The sequence below is a fragment of the Salmo salar genome, chromosome 28 (assembly GCF_965601325.2).
Source record: "Salmo salar chromosome 28, fSalSal1, whole genome shotgun sequence".
Classification (NCBI taxonomy): domain Eukaryota; kingdom Metazoa; phylum Chordata; class Actinopteri; order Salmoniformes; family Salmonidae; genus Salmo; species Salmo salar.
The window spans coordinates 35,748,966-35,764,529 of record NC_138318.1 but is presented as its reverse complement, the minus strand read 5'-3'; the positions used below and the strand labels follow the sequence as shown (position 1 = coordinate 35,764,529).

The following is a 15,564-nucleotide window of genomic DNA, read 5'->3' as shown; positions in this document are numbered from 1 at the left end:
TGACCTAAAACAAATCCTGTGAAATTACCTCAACACATACTGGAGGAGTTACTGCCTAGCTAAGCTAATTTCCTGCAATTCTACACATTTTCCCATAGCTTATGATGTGTTCATATGCTATCTAGGGGGCCCCAATTGCACACACTGTACATAGATTTTTCTATTGTGTTATTGACTGTACGTTTGTGTAACTCTCTGTTGTTGTTTTTGTCGCACTGCTTTGCTTTATCTTGGCCAGGTCGCAGTTGTAAATGAGAACTTGTTCTCAACTGGCCTACCTGGTTAAATAAAGGTGAAATAAAAAAATAAATACAAAATCTTGGAATAACTTAATGCAGTCTATTAGCTTACCACCTTGTTCCCAAGCATCTTGGGTTCATACCATATTCATGTGTTTATTTTTACACAGAGGTTGACCCAATCCTAATAATGAACACATCACAAGTTCTTGGTCATGACACTAAATCATTACATTATGAATAATGTCACCATATAACACGTCTGTCTTTAGACACAAAATTGATTTAGTATTTCATTCCGTCACAACAGGATACCAACCTATATCGTTTTAAATCAAGACAGACAAGAAGACAACCCCTTCAGAATCACTCAGGTATAGTCTATCAAATGGACAAACACCAAGTCAAATCGACCGTATGATTCATTCAAATTATGGAAATGATCCATCAACAAGCTCAAGATGTTACAGCGGCTTCCTACCTACAGTATATTGTCCTGCATTACATCATATCTGGCATTATAACATGTATGTAACAGCAATCTCATTTTACAACAGCAGTAACACAACATGTGTAATGTGACCCATACACGTGGTGACATCCCATTCTGTGTCATCGTTACAGGCATACAGACACGAGCAACATGACCCATTATCATTCCCAAATGGCTCCCTAGTCCCTTAAAAGTGCACTACTGTTGACCAAGGCCCATAGGGCTCTGGTAAAGAGTAGTACGTTATATAAAGGAAAGGGGGATACCTAGTCAGTTGCACAACTAAATGCATTCAACCGAAATGGGCTCCTGGGTGACACAGTGGTCTAAGGCACTGCATCTCAGTGCAAAAGGCGTCACTACAGTCCCTGGTTCAAACCCAGGCTGTTTCACATCCGGCCGTGATTGGCAGTCCCATGGGCGGCGCTGAATTGGCCCAGCGTCGTCTGGTTTGGCCGTGGTAGGCCGTCATTGTAAATACGAATTTGTTCTTAACTGACTTGCCTAGTTAAATAAAGGTTAAATTAAATAAAAAAAATGTGTCTTCTGCATTTAGCCTAACCCTGTAGGGAATAGTGTGCCAAATCGAGTGCCATTTTGGACATAGATACACTGTGGAGGGAAGGAGGGAGACTATTGTGTTGTGTAGTTAGTAAATATTGAACTGGTTTGAAAACCTATTACGTAAAGTTTGGATAGGCAATTTAGTTTGGATAGTCTATTCTAAACTATTACGTAAAGTTTGGATAGCCTTTTTGCCTCAACAAGATAATCTTGTTAAACATAATAAGTAAATATTGAACTGGTATGTAAAAAGTTTGGATAGGCCTATTCTAAACTATTACGTAATGGTTTGGATGTTTGCAAGTAATCTTTTGTTGACGATGGTAACCTAATTTTGAGGTAGTTACATAATAATAACACATAATATTTGTATTAAATTTGAGTGACAATATACCACATCTTTTATAAAACATATATTTTATAAACACATGTTTACCATGTCAATACTTGTTAAGTATTATTATTAGCTAATCTGATATAAACAATAGTTATTTCACGGGACATTTAAATCACAGTATGATTGACATGAGGACGTGAAACAAGTGTTGTTATGATTGGATTGTCCATGGTATCAAGAGAAAGGAAGAGTACCAAGCACATGTGCGTGTGTGTGAGAGAGAGTCTCTCTTTCCGTGTGTGTGTGTGTGTGTGTGTGTGTGTGTGTGTGTGTGTGTGTGTGTGTGTGTGTGTGTGTGTATAATGAATGTCACCCTGGGCCCCAGCAGGCCAGGCAGCAGGTCCCCCTGACTCCCAGAGCCCCACACTGCTGCATCCCATGCATGGGTCCAGCAGGAGCATTTGAATTGGCACTTGTGTCTCAAATGGTACCCAATTCCCTATATAGTGCACTACTCTTGACCAGGGTAGTGCACTATATATGGAGCCATTTGGGACAGAGACGGGAGCATGTGCCAACCACAGTCTGCCCATCCCCCCAAATCGCTCCCTCTCTCTCCATCCCTCTCTCTCTCTCTCTCTCTCTCTCTCTCTCTCTCTCTCTCTCCCTCTTCCTCCCCCCCTCCTCTCTCTCAATCCCTGCCAACTGCCACCCAGTGCTGTTCAGGAACACTGCTGCCCATCTGCGGTGCAAAACTCTGGTCTGGTTTGCTCTGGCAATGTCCCCAGTCAGTCAGTGTGAATCCCAAATGGCACCCTATTCCCTATGTAGTGCACCAAGGGCTCTGGTCAAGAGTAGTGCACTGTATAGGGAATAGGGTGCTATTTGAGATGCACGAACACATTTGCTTTTCAAAGAAGGGATGGAGGGAGGTCATGAATGAAACCACGTGATGGTACATACCACATCGACAAGTTGTGGTGTATTTTTCTTTGACAGTATAACTGTAGTAGGCTATGATAAGCCCAAATCTGCCCCAAAATGACATATGTTCTTCCACCAGCCCCTTCTAATTGATCCTTGCATGTATAATCAAAGTTATTAGAAGTTAGCAGAATTAGGACTTGGGAATTGCACAGCCCAAGGGAGAAAATAGGGATGTTAGTTGTTGAGACAGAGACAATACTACTAGACTAGTTAGCCAGTTAGTTGTTGAGACAGAGACAATACTACCAGGCTAGTTAACCAGTTAGTTGTTGAGAGAGAGACAATACTACTAGACTAGATAGCCAGTTAGTTGTTGAGACAGAGACAATACTACTAGACTAGATAACCAGTTAGTTGTTGAAGCAGAGACAATACTACTAGACTAGTTAGCCAGTTAGTTGTTGAAACAGACACAATACTACTAGACTAGATAACCAGTTAGTTGTTGAAACAGACACAATACTACTAGATTAGATAACCAGTTAGTTGTTGAAACAGACACAATACTACCAGACTAGTTAACCAGTTAGTTGTTGAAACAGACACAATACTACTAGACTAGATAGCCAGTTAGTTGTTGAGAGAGAGACAATACTACTAGACTAGTTAGCCAGTTAGTTGTTGAGACAGAGACAATACTACTAGACTAGTTAGCCAGTTAGTTGTTGAAACAGAGACAATACTACTAGACTAGTTAGCCAGTTAGTTGTTGAGACAGAGACAATACTACTAGACTAGTTAGCCAGTTAGTTGTTGAAACAGAGACAATACTACTAGACTAGTTAGCCAGTTAGTTGTTGAAACAGAGACAATACTACTAGACTAGATAACCAGTTAGTTGTTGAAGCAGAGACAATACTACTAGACTAGTTAGCCAATTAGTTGTTTAGAGAGAGACAATACTACCAGAGTAGTTAACCAGTTAGTTGTTGAAGCAGAGACAATACTACTAGACTAGTTAACCAATTAGTTGTTTAGAGAGAGACAATACTACCAGACTAGTTAGCCAGTTAGTTGTTGAGAGCGAGACAATACTACCAGACTAGTTAACCAGTTAGTTGTTGAGAGAGAGACAATACTACCAGACTAGTTAACCAGTTAGTTGTTGAAACAGACACAATACTACTAGACTAGATAACTGATGTATTTCATTTCTATAAAAATAAAAGTAAGAAAAAAAGAAAGTAAACTGAAGGAAGAAACTGGTAAATAGTCGTCCTTCTCGTGGTAGCTAAGGATTCTTCATTCTCATTACTGGCTCCATCTTTCTGTGTTTGTGCTCCAAATGGTACCTATATTCCCTATATACAGTAGTGCACTACTTTTGACCAAAGCCCTATGGGGAATAGTAGTGCACTAAATAGGGGATAGGGTGCCAATGGTCACGCATACTTTGTGTTTGTGTTTTGCCATCTGTCATGTTGAGAAGCAAATGAACCAGCTGCTACGGAGTGTGATCTCAGCCAATCAGAAACGTAGTGCTTTTTCAAAGCGCATCTGTGTGAAACCTTAAAAATGCTGATGAAAAAAAAAGAGAAGTGTCTCAAAGTTGGTAATAACATTTTTGGTGTTCACCTAGATGCCCCCCAAATTAGCATAAGCGCATAAACTCAGCCTCTTTAAATTGAACTACAGCCCTTTGAATAAGAGGCGTTTGAATGGGAACTCTCTTAACATTCAATGAGCCCAGAAATGAAAGGAAAAAGATGAAACGCTAACAGGTTGGCTGTGCAGTATTATTTAGACACAATATGATAATAAATGGTATATAGCGTAATGGGTTTTTGTTGTTGCAGACTTTTTTTTGGACCGCAGCCTATGATAATGTCACGTCCTGACCATAGAAAGCTTTTATTTTCTATGGTAGAGTAGGTCAGGGCATGACAGGGGGGTTTTGTCTAGATTATCTATGTCTATGTTGGTTCTAGTTTCTTTTTTCTATGCTGGGGTTTTTGTCTAGTTTATGTATTTCTATGTGGGGTTCTAGTTTCTGTATTTCTATGTTTTTTTGGGGGGGATGATCTCCAATTAGAGGCAGCTGGTCATCGTTGTCTCTAATTGGGGATCATATTTAAGTTGTTGTTTTTCCCACTAGGTTTTGTAGGAGATTATTTTGAGTAAGAGTATGTTGCACTGCTTTGTCACGGTTTGTTGTTTTGTTTATTAGTTTATTTGTATGTCTTGCATAGTTTCACAGTTTAAATAAAATGTGGAACGATACACACGCTGCGCTTTGGTCCCATTCTTCAGACAGCCGTGACAGATAATGGTATATATAGGTAGTATAGGCTTCAGTTTGTATCTACTACTGGTATAGGTGCAGTGTGGTATGAGCTGAACACTTAGGGTGCACCCCAGATGACACCCTATTCTCTATATAGTGTATAACTATAGTAGACCAGAGCACTACATCCTATTCCCTACATACTGCAGTGGCTCTGGTCAAAAGTAGTCAACTATAGGGAATAGGGTACCATTTGGCAGTAACCCTACATTTGTTCCATCCATGCCTGGAGGGAGGGAGGGACAGACTGGGGCCTCTCCGTGATCCTTGTCTCCCCTCTCCAACACCTGGCGACAGCACAGCTGGTTGCAAGGGGGGGATAAACCTAGATTCCAGGGCTCTCTAATGACCACTATGAAGAGGCACCCCTAATCCCATAACTGAGAGAAATTACCTCCATCAGCCTTGGATCTATCCTTCCCAATAGCACCCTATTCCCTATATATAGTGCACAACTTTTGACCAGCACCCATAGGGAGACCATAATGTATTGTAAGTTAAGCTACAACACTTAGCGACAATGTTGATGAACTGTCATATCCATGGAATTACTGTACACTTTAACCCTATAGAGTCTAAGCCAGGAAGGGGGGGTTCTCAGCTAATATATGGAATAGTTTTCATATGGTCATACAAACGATTATCACGCCCTGATCTGTTTCACCTGTCCTTGCGCTTGTCTCCACCCCCCTCCAGGTGCAGTGGCGGTTCTAGACCATTTCAACTGGGGTGGGGGGGGGGGGGGGGGGGGGGGCCAAGCTGGGGCCAGTTGTATTGTTAGAGGGGCCAGTTACGTTAGACGTTATTGTTGTCATATCGTTTTGCATGTGGTACGATACTGTTGTGTTCCGCCTAAAGCTGTCCCTCTAGAAAATGTGTGGGTTAAATTAGTGTTCCGCGTTGCCACAGTCTAATAACGGATGTAAAAAAAGAATGATAGCAAAAATTAGTTATGTAAAAATTATTTCATACTCCACATTTAGGCCCCCCCCCCCCCCCCCCAGAACCGCTATACCTGTGTTCTCTGTTTGTCTGTTGCCAGTTTGTTTTGTATCGTCAAGCCTACCAGCGTTTTCCCCTCTGTTCCTGTCTATTGCTTGTTACTGTTTTTTTTCCCGGTTTTGACCTTTTCTGCCCGCCCTGCCCCTGATTGACGTCCTGTACCATTGCCCCACTACACTGGATTATCGACAGCCGCCTGCCTTGACCTGTAGTTTGCCTGCCCCTATTGCTGTAATAAACATTGCTACATCAACACAGTCTGCATTTGGGTCATACCTGAAACGTGATAGTACGAACTGGCCATGACTGACCCAGCAGACTTGGACCAGCTCCGCTGCGCCATCTCCTCCAAAGGAGCCACCATTGGTAGGCACGAGGAGTTCCTTCGTGGTCTGATGGAGGGGTTCCAGGCCACGGCCAAACGTCATGACCAAGCATTGGACATTTTGCCGGAGCAAGTCCGTGGGTTGCCTACTAGGCAGCCTACCACGATGGTAACCTCTCAGCCCCTCAGTAACCCGGCTGGTAGCAGCGCCATCACCCCGGTTTCCTGGGAACCCCGCTTACCTCCCCCGAGCACTTCAATGGAGAATTGGGCACCTGTTGGGCATTTTCTCGCTCAGTGTTCCCTTGTTATGGAGCTGCATCCTTCCTCCTTCCCTTTGTACCGCTCTAAGATAGTGTAACTCATCACGCTGATGTCCAGGAGGGCCCTCGCCTGGGCTACGGCCATTTGGGAACAACAGTCGGCCGTTTGCTTCAGTCTGGGGGAATTCATGGTGGAGGTGAAAAAAGTTTGAGGCTCCGGTGTCCGGGAGAGAGGCTACCAGGAAGTTACTCCAGCTTCGGCAGGATGGTCGGTTACGGGAACGTAGGAGGGAGAAGAGGTCTGATTGCAGTCCCAATCGCTCACTCAAGGATCCCACCTTGCATCTGAGGAACTCCGGAAGTTCCCAGCGTCTACGTCCCCGAGAGGATCCGAGCTTACCCGAGTTCCTCCAAGAGCCTCCGAAGACTGCTGATTCACCTCTTCCCGAACCGATGCAGCTCGGCAGGGCTAGGCTGTCTCCTGCTGAACGCGTACGCAGACTTGACACCCAGAGTTGTCAGAGAGTTGTCTGTATTGCGGTACTGCCCTACTTTCACAAGCCACTGTACACGGACAAGTTCTGGCCTGGTTTAGATCTTATCTGTCGGAAAGATATCAGTTTGTCTCTGTGAATGGTTTGTCCTCTGACAAATCAACTGTAAATTTCGGTGTTCCTCAAGGTTCCGTTTTAGGACCACTATTGTTTTCACTATATATTTTACCTCCTGGGGATGTCATTCGAAAACATAATGTTACATTTCACTGCTATGCGGATGACACACAGCTGTACATTTCAATGAAACATGGTGAAGCCCCAAAATTGCCCTCGCTAGAAACCTGTGTTTCAGACATAAGGAAGTGGATGGCTGCAAACGTTCTACTTTTAAACTCGGACAAAACAGAGATGCTTGTTCTAGGTCCCAAGAAACAAAGAGATCTTCTGTTGAATCTGACAATTAATCTTGATGGTTGTACAGTCGTCTCAAATAAAGCTGTGAAGGACCTCGGTGTGACTCTGGACCCTGATCTCTCTTTTGAAGAACATATCAAGACTGTTTCAAGGACAGCTTTTTACCATCTACGTAACAACTAAAATCAGAAACTTTCTGTCCAAAAATGATGCAGAAAAATTCATCCATGCTTTTGTTACTTCTAGGTTGGACTACTGCAATGCTCTACTTTCTGGCTACCCGGATAAAGCACTAAATAAACTTCAGTTAGTGCTAAATACAGCTGCTAGAATCCTGACTAGAACCAACAAATTTGATCATATTACTCCAGTGCTAGCCTCCCTACACTGGCTTCCTGTTAAGGCAAGGGCTGATTTCAAGGTTTTACTGCTAACCTACAAAGCATTACATGGGCTTGCTCCTTCCTATCTTTCCGATCTGGTCCTGCCGTACATACCTACACGTACGCTACGGTCACAAGATGCAGGCCTCCTAATTGTCCCTAGAATTTCTAAGCAAACAGCTGGAGGCAGGGCTTTCTCCTATAGAGCTCCATTTTTATGGAATGGTCTGCCTACCCATGTGAGAGATGTAGACTCGGCCTCAACCTTTAAGTCTTTACTGAAGACTCATCTCTTCAGTAGGTCCTATGATTGAGTGTAGTCTGGCCCAGGAGTGTGAAGGTGAACGGAAAGGCTCTGGAGCAACGAACTGTCCTTGCTGTCTCTGCCTGGCCGGTTCCCCTCTCTCCACTGGGATTCTCTGCCTCTAACCCTATTACAGGGGCTGAGTCACTGGCTTATTGATGTTCTTCCATGCAAGACCGAGCACAGCAACAAGACACACGGTAGTTATACTGCATCAGCAAGGTCTCTCCCAGGCAGAAATTTCAAGGTAGACAGGGGTTTCCAGATGTGCTGTCCAAGCTCTTTTGAAGAAGCACAAAGAAACGGGCAACGTTGAGGACCATAGCCGCAGTGGTCAGCCAAGGAAACTTACTGCAGCAGATGAAAGACACATCATGCTTACTTCCCTTCGCAATCGGAAGATGTCCAGCATTGCCATCAGCTCAGAATTGGCAGAAAACAGTGGGTCCCTGGTACACCCATCAAGAAGTCTGGTCAGAAGTGGCCGTCATGGAAGGCCTCCGACCAAAAAAGCCATACCTCCGACGAGGAAACAAGGCCAAGCGACTCAACTATGTATGAAAATACAGGAACTGGGGTGCAGAAAAATGGCAGCAGGTGCTCTGGACTGATGAGTCAAAATGTGAAATATTTGGCCGTAGCAGAAGGCAGTTTGTTCGCCGAAGGGCTGGAGAGCTGTACACGAATGAGTGTCTGCAGGCAACAGCGAAGCATGGTGGAGGTTCTTTGCAAGTTTGGGGGCTGCATTTCTGCAAATGGAGTTGGGGATTTGGTCAGTATTAATGGTCTCCTCAATGCTGAGAAGTACAGACAGATACTCATCCATCACACAATACCATCAGGGAGGCATCTGATTGGCCCAAAATGTATTCTGCAGCATGACAACGACCCCAAACATACAGCAAAAGTCATTAAGAACTATCTTCAGCGTAAAGAAGAACAAGGAGTCCTGGAAGTGATGGTATGGCCCCGACAGAGCCATGATCTCAACATCATCAAGTTTGTCTGGGATTACATGAAGAGAGAGAAGCACCTGAGGCTGCCTCTATCCACAGAAGAACTGTGGTTAGTTCTCCAAGATGTTTGGGCCAACCTACCTGCCGAGTTCCTTCAAAAACTGTGTGCAAACGTACCTAGAAGAATTTATGCTGTTTTGAAAGCAAAGGGTGGTCACACCAAATATTGATTTGATGTAGATTTTTCTTCTGTTCACTCACTTTGCATTTTCTTAATTGATAAATATAAACTATTATCATGTCTATTTTTGAAAGCATTCTTACTTTACAGCATTTTTTCACACCTGCCTAAAACTTTTGCACAGTACTGTATATATGTATATAAATATAGCTTGAACAGATGGATTATAATCGGGATTTCCTTATTTTTTTATTATGTTAATTCGATTTCTGCTGGGGCGTGGAAATTGTAGGCTAAGGGATACACAAACTTTACACAACTTTGAGGCACATACACACAGCTTAATGCAGCAGGTGTTTTAAGGAAAATACATGGAAATCAAAGCACAGTGCTTGGGGGATAATGGTCGGATGCATCAATGGAAGTCTCAGGGAAGGTAAATCCTGCCCGTCTGACGATATCGTTGGCTGCGTAGTGGCCCCCACGGACACACTCCTCCATCGGCCTCTCCTGGAGGACCAGCTCCAGACAGAAAGCCTGGGAGGAGAGAGAGGCAAGGGTCAGGGGTCAAAGAAAAAAAGAATAGAGCAGAGCTGAGAAGAAAATATCATTAAAGTGTCACTCCTTAATATATCATTTGACAGAGCACAGTTTGAATGACGGGGCTAGGGAGGGCTGGTGAAAAATGTAGAAATGGAACATGGACATGATTGGTTAAGTTGGCATCTATGTACGTGGTGAGGATGATTGGCAGAAACCAGGGAGAAACCAAGGAGAAACCAGGGAGGAGACAGACTAGTGTACTGTACCTCACACAAAGGCATCTCCTTCTCCGTTAGTGTCCACGATGTTGCTCTGGTCAATGTCCAGGATAGGGAACACGGTCACCTTCTCACCTGGGGGACAACGACAGAGAGCGAAGGGAGAAATTGAGGATAAGTCATATTGTTTAGTTAATTATTGTTACCTATATGACCCTGGGTCGAGGAACAAAGAATACCATGCTTCCAAATGTCATACACACTGTGATCAGTCAGTAGAGTGTAATTTCACATGAGATTGTATCTTCAGGTGTAATGCCACAAGGTTATTTTTGTCTGACTTCACAATACAGTAAAAATGCATAGCGGTGATAAGGTTTTACACTTTCAGCTCAGTATCATATCACGATGGATCAGTATCCTATCAAGGTAGATCAGTATCATATCAAGATGGATCAGTATCATATCAAGGTAGATCAGTATCATATCAAGGTGGATCAGTATCATATCAAGGTGGATCAGTATCATATCAAGATGGATCAGTATCATATCAAGGTGGATCCGTATCATATCAGGGTGGATCAGTATCATATCAGGGTGGATCAGTATCATATCAAGGTGGATCAGTATCATATCAAGGTAGATCAGTATCATATCAAGATGGATCAGTATCATATCAAGGTGGATCAGTATCATATCAAGGCGGATCAGTATCATATCAAGGTGGATCAGTATCATATCAGGGTGGATCAGTATCATATCAAGAAGGATCAGTATCATATCAAGATGGATCAGTATCATATCAAGATGGATCAGTATCATATCAAGATGGATCAGTATCATATCAAGGTGGATCAGTATCATATCAAGATGGATCAGTATCATATCAAGGTGGATCAGTATCATATCAAGGTGGATCAGTATCATATCAAGGTGGATCAATATCATATCAAGGTGGATCAGTATCATATCAGGGTGGATCAGTATCATATCAAGGTGGATCAGTATCATATCAAGATGGATCAATATCATATCAAGGTGGATCAGTATCATATCAAGGAAGATCAGTATCATATCAAGGTGGATCAGTATCATATCAAGGTGGATCAGTATCATATCAAGATGGATCAGTATCATATCAAGGTGGATCAGTATCATATCAAGGTGGATCAGTATCATATCAAGGTGGATCAATATCATATCAAGGTGGATCAGTATCATATCAGGGTGGATCAGTATCATATCAAGGTGGATCAGTATCATATCAAGATGGATCAGTATCATATCAAGATGGAACAGTATTATATCAAGGTGGATCAGAATCATATCAAGATGGATCAGTATCATATCAAGGTGGATCAGTATCATATCAAGGTGGATCAGTATCATATCAGGGTGGATCAGTATCATATCAAGACGGATCAGTATCATATCAAGGTGGATCAGTATCATATCAAGGTGGATCAGTATCATATCAAGGAAGATCAGTATCATATCAAGGTGGATCAGTATCATATCAAGGTGGATCAGTATCATATCAAGACGGATCAGTATCATATCAAGACGGATCAGTATCATATCAAGGTGGATCAGTATCATATCAAGGAAGATCAGTATCATATCAAGGTGGATCAGTATCATATCAAGATGGATCAGTATCATATCAAGACGGATCAGTATCATATCAAGGTGGATCAGTATTACATTTACACTTTAGTCATTTAGCAGACGCTCTTATCCAGAGCGACTTACAGTAGTGAATGCATACATTTCATACATGTTTTCTCTGTACTGGTCCCCCATGGGAATCAAACCCACAACCCTGGCATTGCAAACACCATGCTCTACCAACTGAGCCACACGAGACCATGATAGTATGATAGTATCATATCAAGATGGATCAGTATCATATCAAGGTGGATCAGTATCATATCAAGGTGGATCAGTATCATATCAAGGTGGATCAATATCATATCAAGATGGATCAGTATCATATCAAGGTGGATCAGTATCATATCAAGGAAGATCAGTATCATATCAAGGTGGATCAATATCATATCAAGGTGGATCAGTATCATATCAAGGTGGATCAATATCATATCAAGGTGGATCAGTATCATATCAAGGAAGATCAGTATCATATCAAGGTGGATCAATATCATATCAAGGAAAATCAGTATCATATCAAGATGGATCAGTATCATATCAAGGAAGATCAGTATCATATCAAGGTGGATCAGTATCATATTTTTTTATATTTTTTATTTCACTTTATTTAACCAGGTAGGCTAGTTGAGAACAAGTTCTCATTTGCAACTGCGACCTGGCCAAGATAAAGCATAGCAATTCGACACATACAACAACACAGAGTTACACATGGAATAAACAAAACATACAGTCAATAATACAGTAGAACAAAAGAAAACAAAAAGTCTATATACAGTGAGTGCAAATGAGGTAAGTTAAGGCAATAAATAGGCCATGGTGGCGAAGTAATTACAATACAGCAATTAAACACTGGAATGGTAGGATGTGCAGAAGATGAATGTGCAAGTAGAGATATTGGGGTGCAAAGGAGCAAGATAAATAAATAAATACAGTATGGGGATGAGGTAGGTAGATAGATGGGCTGTTTACAGATGGGTTATGTACAGGTGCAGTGATCTGTGAGCTGCTCTGACAGCTGGTGCTTAAAGCTAGTGAGGGAGATATGAGTCTGCAGCTTCAGAGATTTTTGCAGTTCGTTCCAGTCATTGGCAGCAGAGAACTGGAAGGAAAGATGACCAAAGGAGGAATTGGCTTTGGGGGTGACCAGTGAGATATACCTGCTGGAGCGCGTGCTACGAGTGGGTGCTGCTATGGTGACCAGTGAGCTGAGATAAGGCGGGGCTTTACCTAGCAGAGACTTGTAGATAACCTGTAGCCAGTGGGTTTGGCGACGAGTATGAAGCTAGGGCCAACCAACGAGAGCGTACAGGTCGCAATGGTGGGTAGTATATGGGGCTTTGGTGACAAAACGGATGGCACTGTGATAGGCTGCATCCAGTTTGTTGAGTAGAGTGTTGGAGGCTATTTTAAAGATGACATCACCGAAGTCGAGGATCGGTAGGATGGTCAGTTTTACGAGGGTATGTTTGGCAGCATGAGTGGAGGATGCTTTGTTGCGATATAGGAAGACGATTCTAGATTTAATTTTGGATTGGAGATGCTTAATGTGAGTCTGGAAGGAGAGTGGATCAGTATTATATCAAGGTGGATCAGTATCATATCAAGGTGGATCAGTATCATATCAAGGTGGATCAATATCATATCAAGGTGGATCAGTATCATATCAGGGTGGATCAGTATCATATCAAGGTGGATCAGTATCATATCAAGGTGGATCAATATCATATCAAGATGGATCAGTATCATATCACAGTGTATCAGCATCATATCAAGGTGGATCAGAATCATATCAAGGTGGATCAATATCATATCAAGATGGATCAGTATCATATCACAGTGGATCAGTATCATATCAAGGTGGATCAGTATCATATCAAGGTGGATCAATATCATATCAAAATGGATCAGTATCATATCAAGATGGATCAGTATCATATCAAGGTAGATCAGTATCATATCAAGGTGGATCAGTATCATATCAAGGTGGATCAGTATCATATCAAGGTGGATCAGTATCATATCAAGGTGGATCAATATCATATCAAGGTGGATCAGTATCATATCAAGGTGGATCAGTATCATATCAAGGTGGATCAGTATCATATCAAGATGGATCAGTATCATATCAAGATGGATCAGGGTTCTAGGAAATGAAAAAACAGTTACTTGGTTTCAATTTAATAAATTATTTAAATGAGTGCTGTATATGATCTTCAGCGGGATGTATTGCTTCAGTTATCAGTAGCACGAGTAAAAAAAAGAAGGGAAATTGGCAGAGGGAACAAAAGAAAAGCAAGAGAAAATGTACCAGATGACAAAGTCTTGTGGTGTAGAATGACATTAAATCAACAACTTCTGTCAGTACAATCTGCACCACACAATGGATCCCAATCTGCACCACACACTGGATCCCTATTCCCTATTTAGTGCACTACTATTAACCAGAGCCCTATCAAAAGTAGTGCACTAAAGCCTGAAGTTTGGATGAAAGGAACACGAGGAGACTGACAGAGATTCGAAAGACCTTCGAGTTTAGGATTTAAAGCCACAATCTGTAATAATTTTTAAAATGGCTATCACTAACTCGAACGACTATATATAGCGGTAATATTGCTGATTGCACCTTTAAAGAGAAAGAAAAAGCTAACGACGACAAACAGAATGTAAAATGACGAGACCCCCTGCTAATGGAACAACAGTTCACTGATTCAACCCTGATTCAACCCTGCCTCATGAATTTCAACAAGCTTCCAGAACGTCCTCAGAGTCCACTGTGTACTCATGAATAAGGTACACAAGGCCTAGTTCTCGTGAATTGCACTGCATACAGACGCATTATGTGACCGACCGCCTTGATTCAGTCTTATGCAGCAAAATTCGATTTTTTTTTAATTCATTTTTTTACATTGGATAAAAGCAGACAAAGAGCTACAAAATGGTATATCATACACTGCATTTGAGGAATAATGGGAAAGTAATTCTGCTTTGAAAGTTGATAAACTTGTAACCTCACTTTTGAGAAAATGGCCTTTGAATGTTTTTGTATGTACATTATATTATACTGTAGATAATTGGATACTATTTAAAACAAATCAAGCCACCACGTGAAAGTAGCACATGAAATAAATGAACTGACAAGGTGACAGATACTAAAGGTCTTTGATAGATGTAGCCTAACTTGACTAGATAACATTAATAATCACTCATGTGGCTTCCTTGAAAGAACATTCCCCCCTTTTCAAGAAAGCAGCTGATTGTCACTTTGATAATAAATTACAATAAAACCAAGATCCTTTTAAGATCAGCTAATTAGCTCCATAATGACTTTGCTTAATTAATGTTGCAAATGAAGCATGTGGACCCTCCCTCCTCCTCCCTCTTGAAAATTATTAACCACTTGACATATTAACATGTAAATTGTGCTTATAATTAATTATTCTACAGTTAACAGATTATAATGATCAATTGCGAGACGTGTGTTTATTTAAAGAGAGGGTTTAATTAACAACACCAATACGAGCGCATGTCTACGTCCCAAATGGCACCTTATTCCCTCTATAGTGCACTACCCATAGGGCCCTGGTCAAAAGTAGCATACTACATAGGGAACAGAGTGCCCATTTGAAATGTAGAGATGAGCTCTCTTTATAATAGAATAATAGAATCCAGTATAATTATTGAGCATGGATTCCAAACACGTATTATTACCGCAGACGTTCTGTTCAATAGCCCCAAGAATATCAAACAAAATGGTGAAGTTAAATATGTTTACACAGTTTCAAACAAAAGGTTATTTCCTCATTAAGGTTTCCAGAGTGGGCAGCAGAGGAGGATGAGAATGAATAGGAGGAGGAAGAAGATGAGGAAGAGGATGAGGAAGAGGAAGGGAAGGAGGAGGAGAAGGAG

At 41.7% G+C, this 15,564-nt stretch overlaps 1 long non-coding RNA gene across 1 annotated transcript in view; it reads right to left on the bottom strand.

Moving 5' to 3' along the window:
- Window positions 1–9,464: 9,464 nt before the first annotated feature.
- Window positions 9,465–15,564, bottom strand: part of LOC106589881 (uncharacterized) — a 134,969-nt gene continuing 128,869 nt past the window's right edge. Inside the window, exons 4-5 of the long non-coding RNA XR_001324965.3 lie at window positions 10,039–10,125; window positions 9,465–9,766 (exon numbers count right to left, since the gene is read on the bottom strand). This is a non-coding gene — a long non-coding RNA (uncharacterized LOC106589881). The remainder of the gene's footprint in view (window positions 9,767–10,038; window positions 10,126–15,564) is intronic.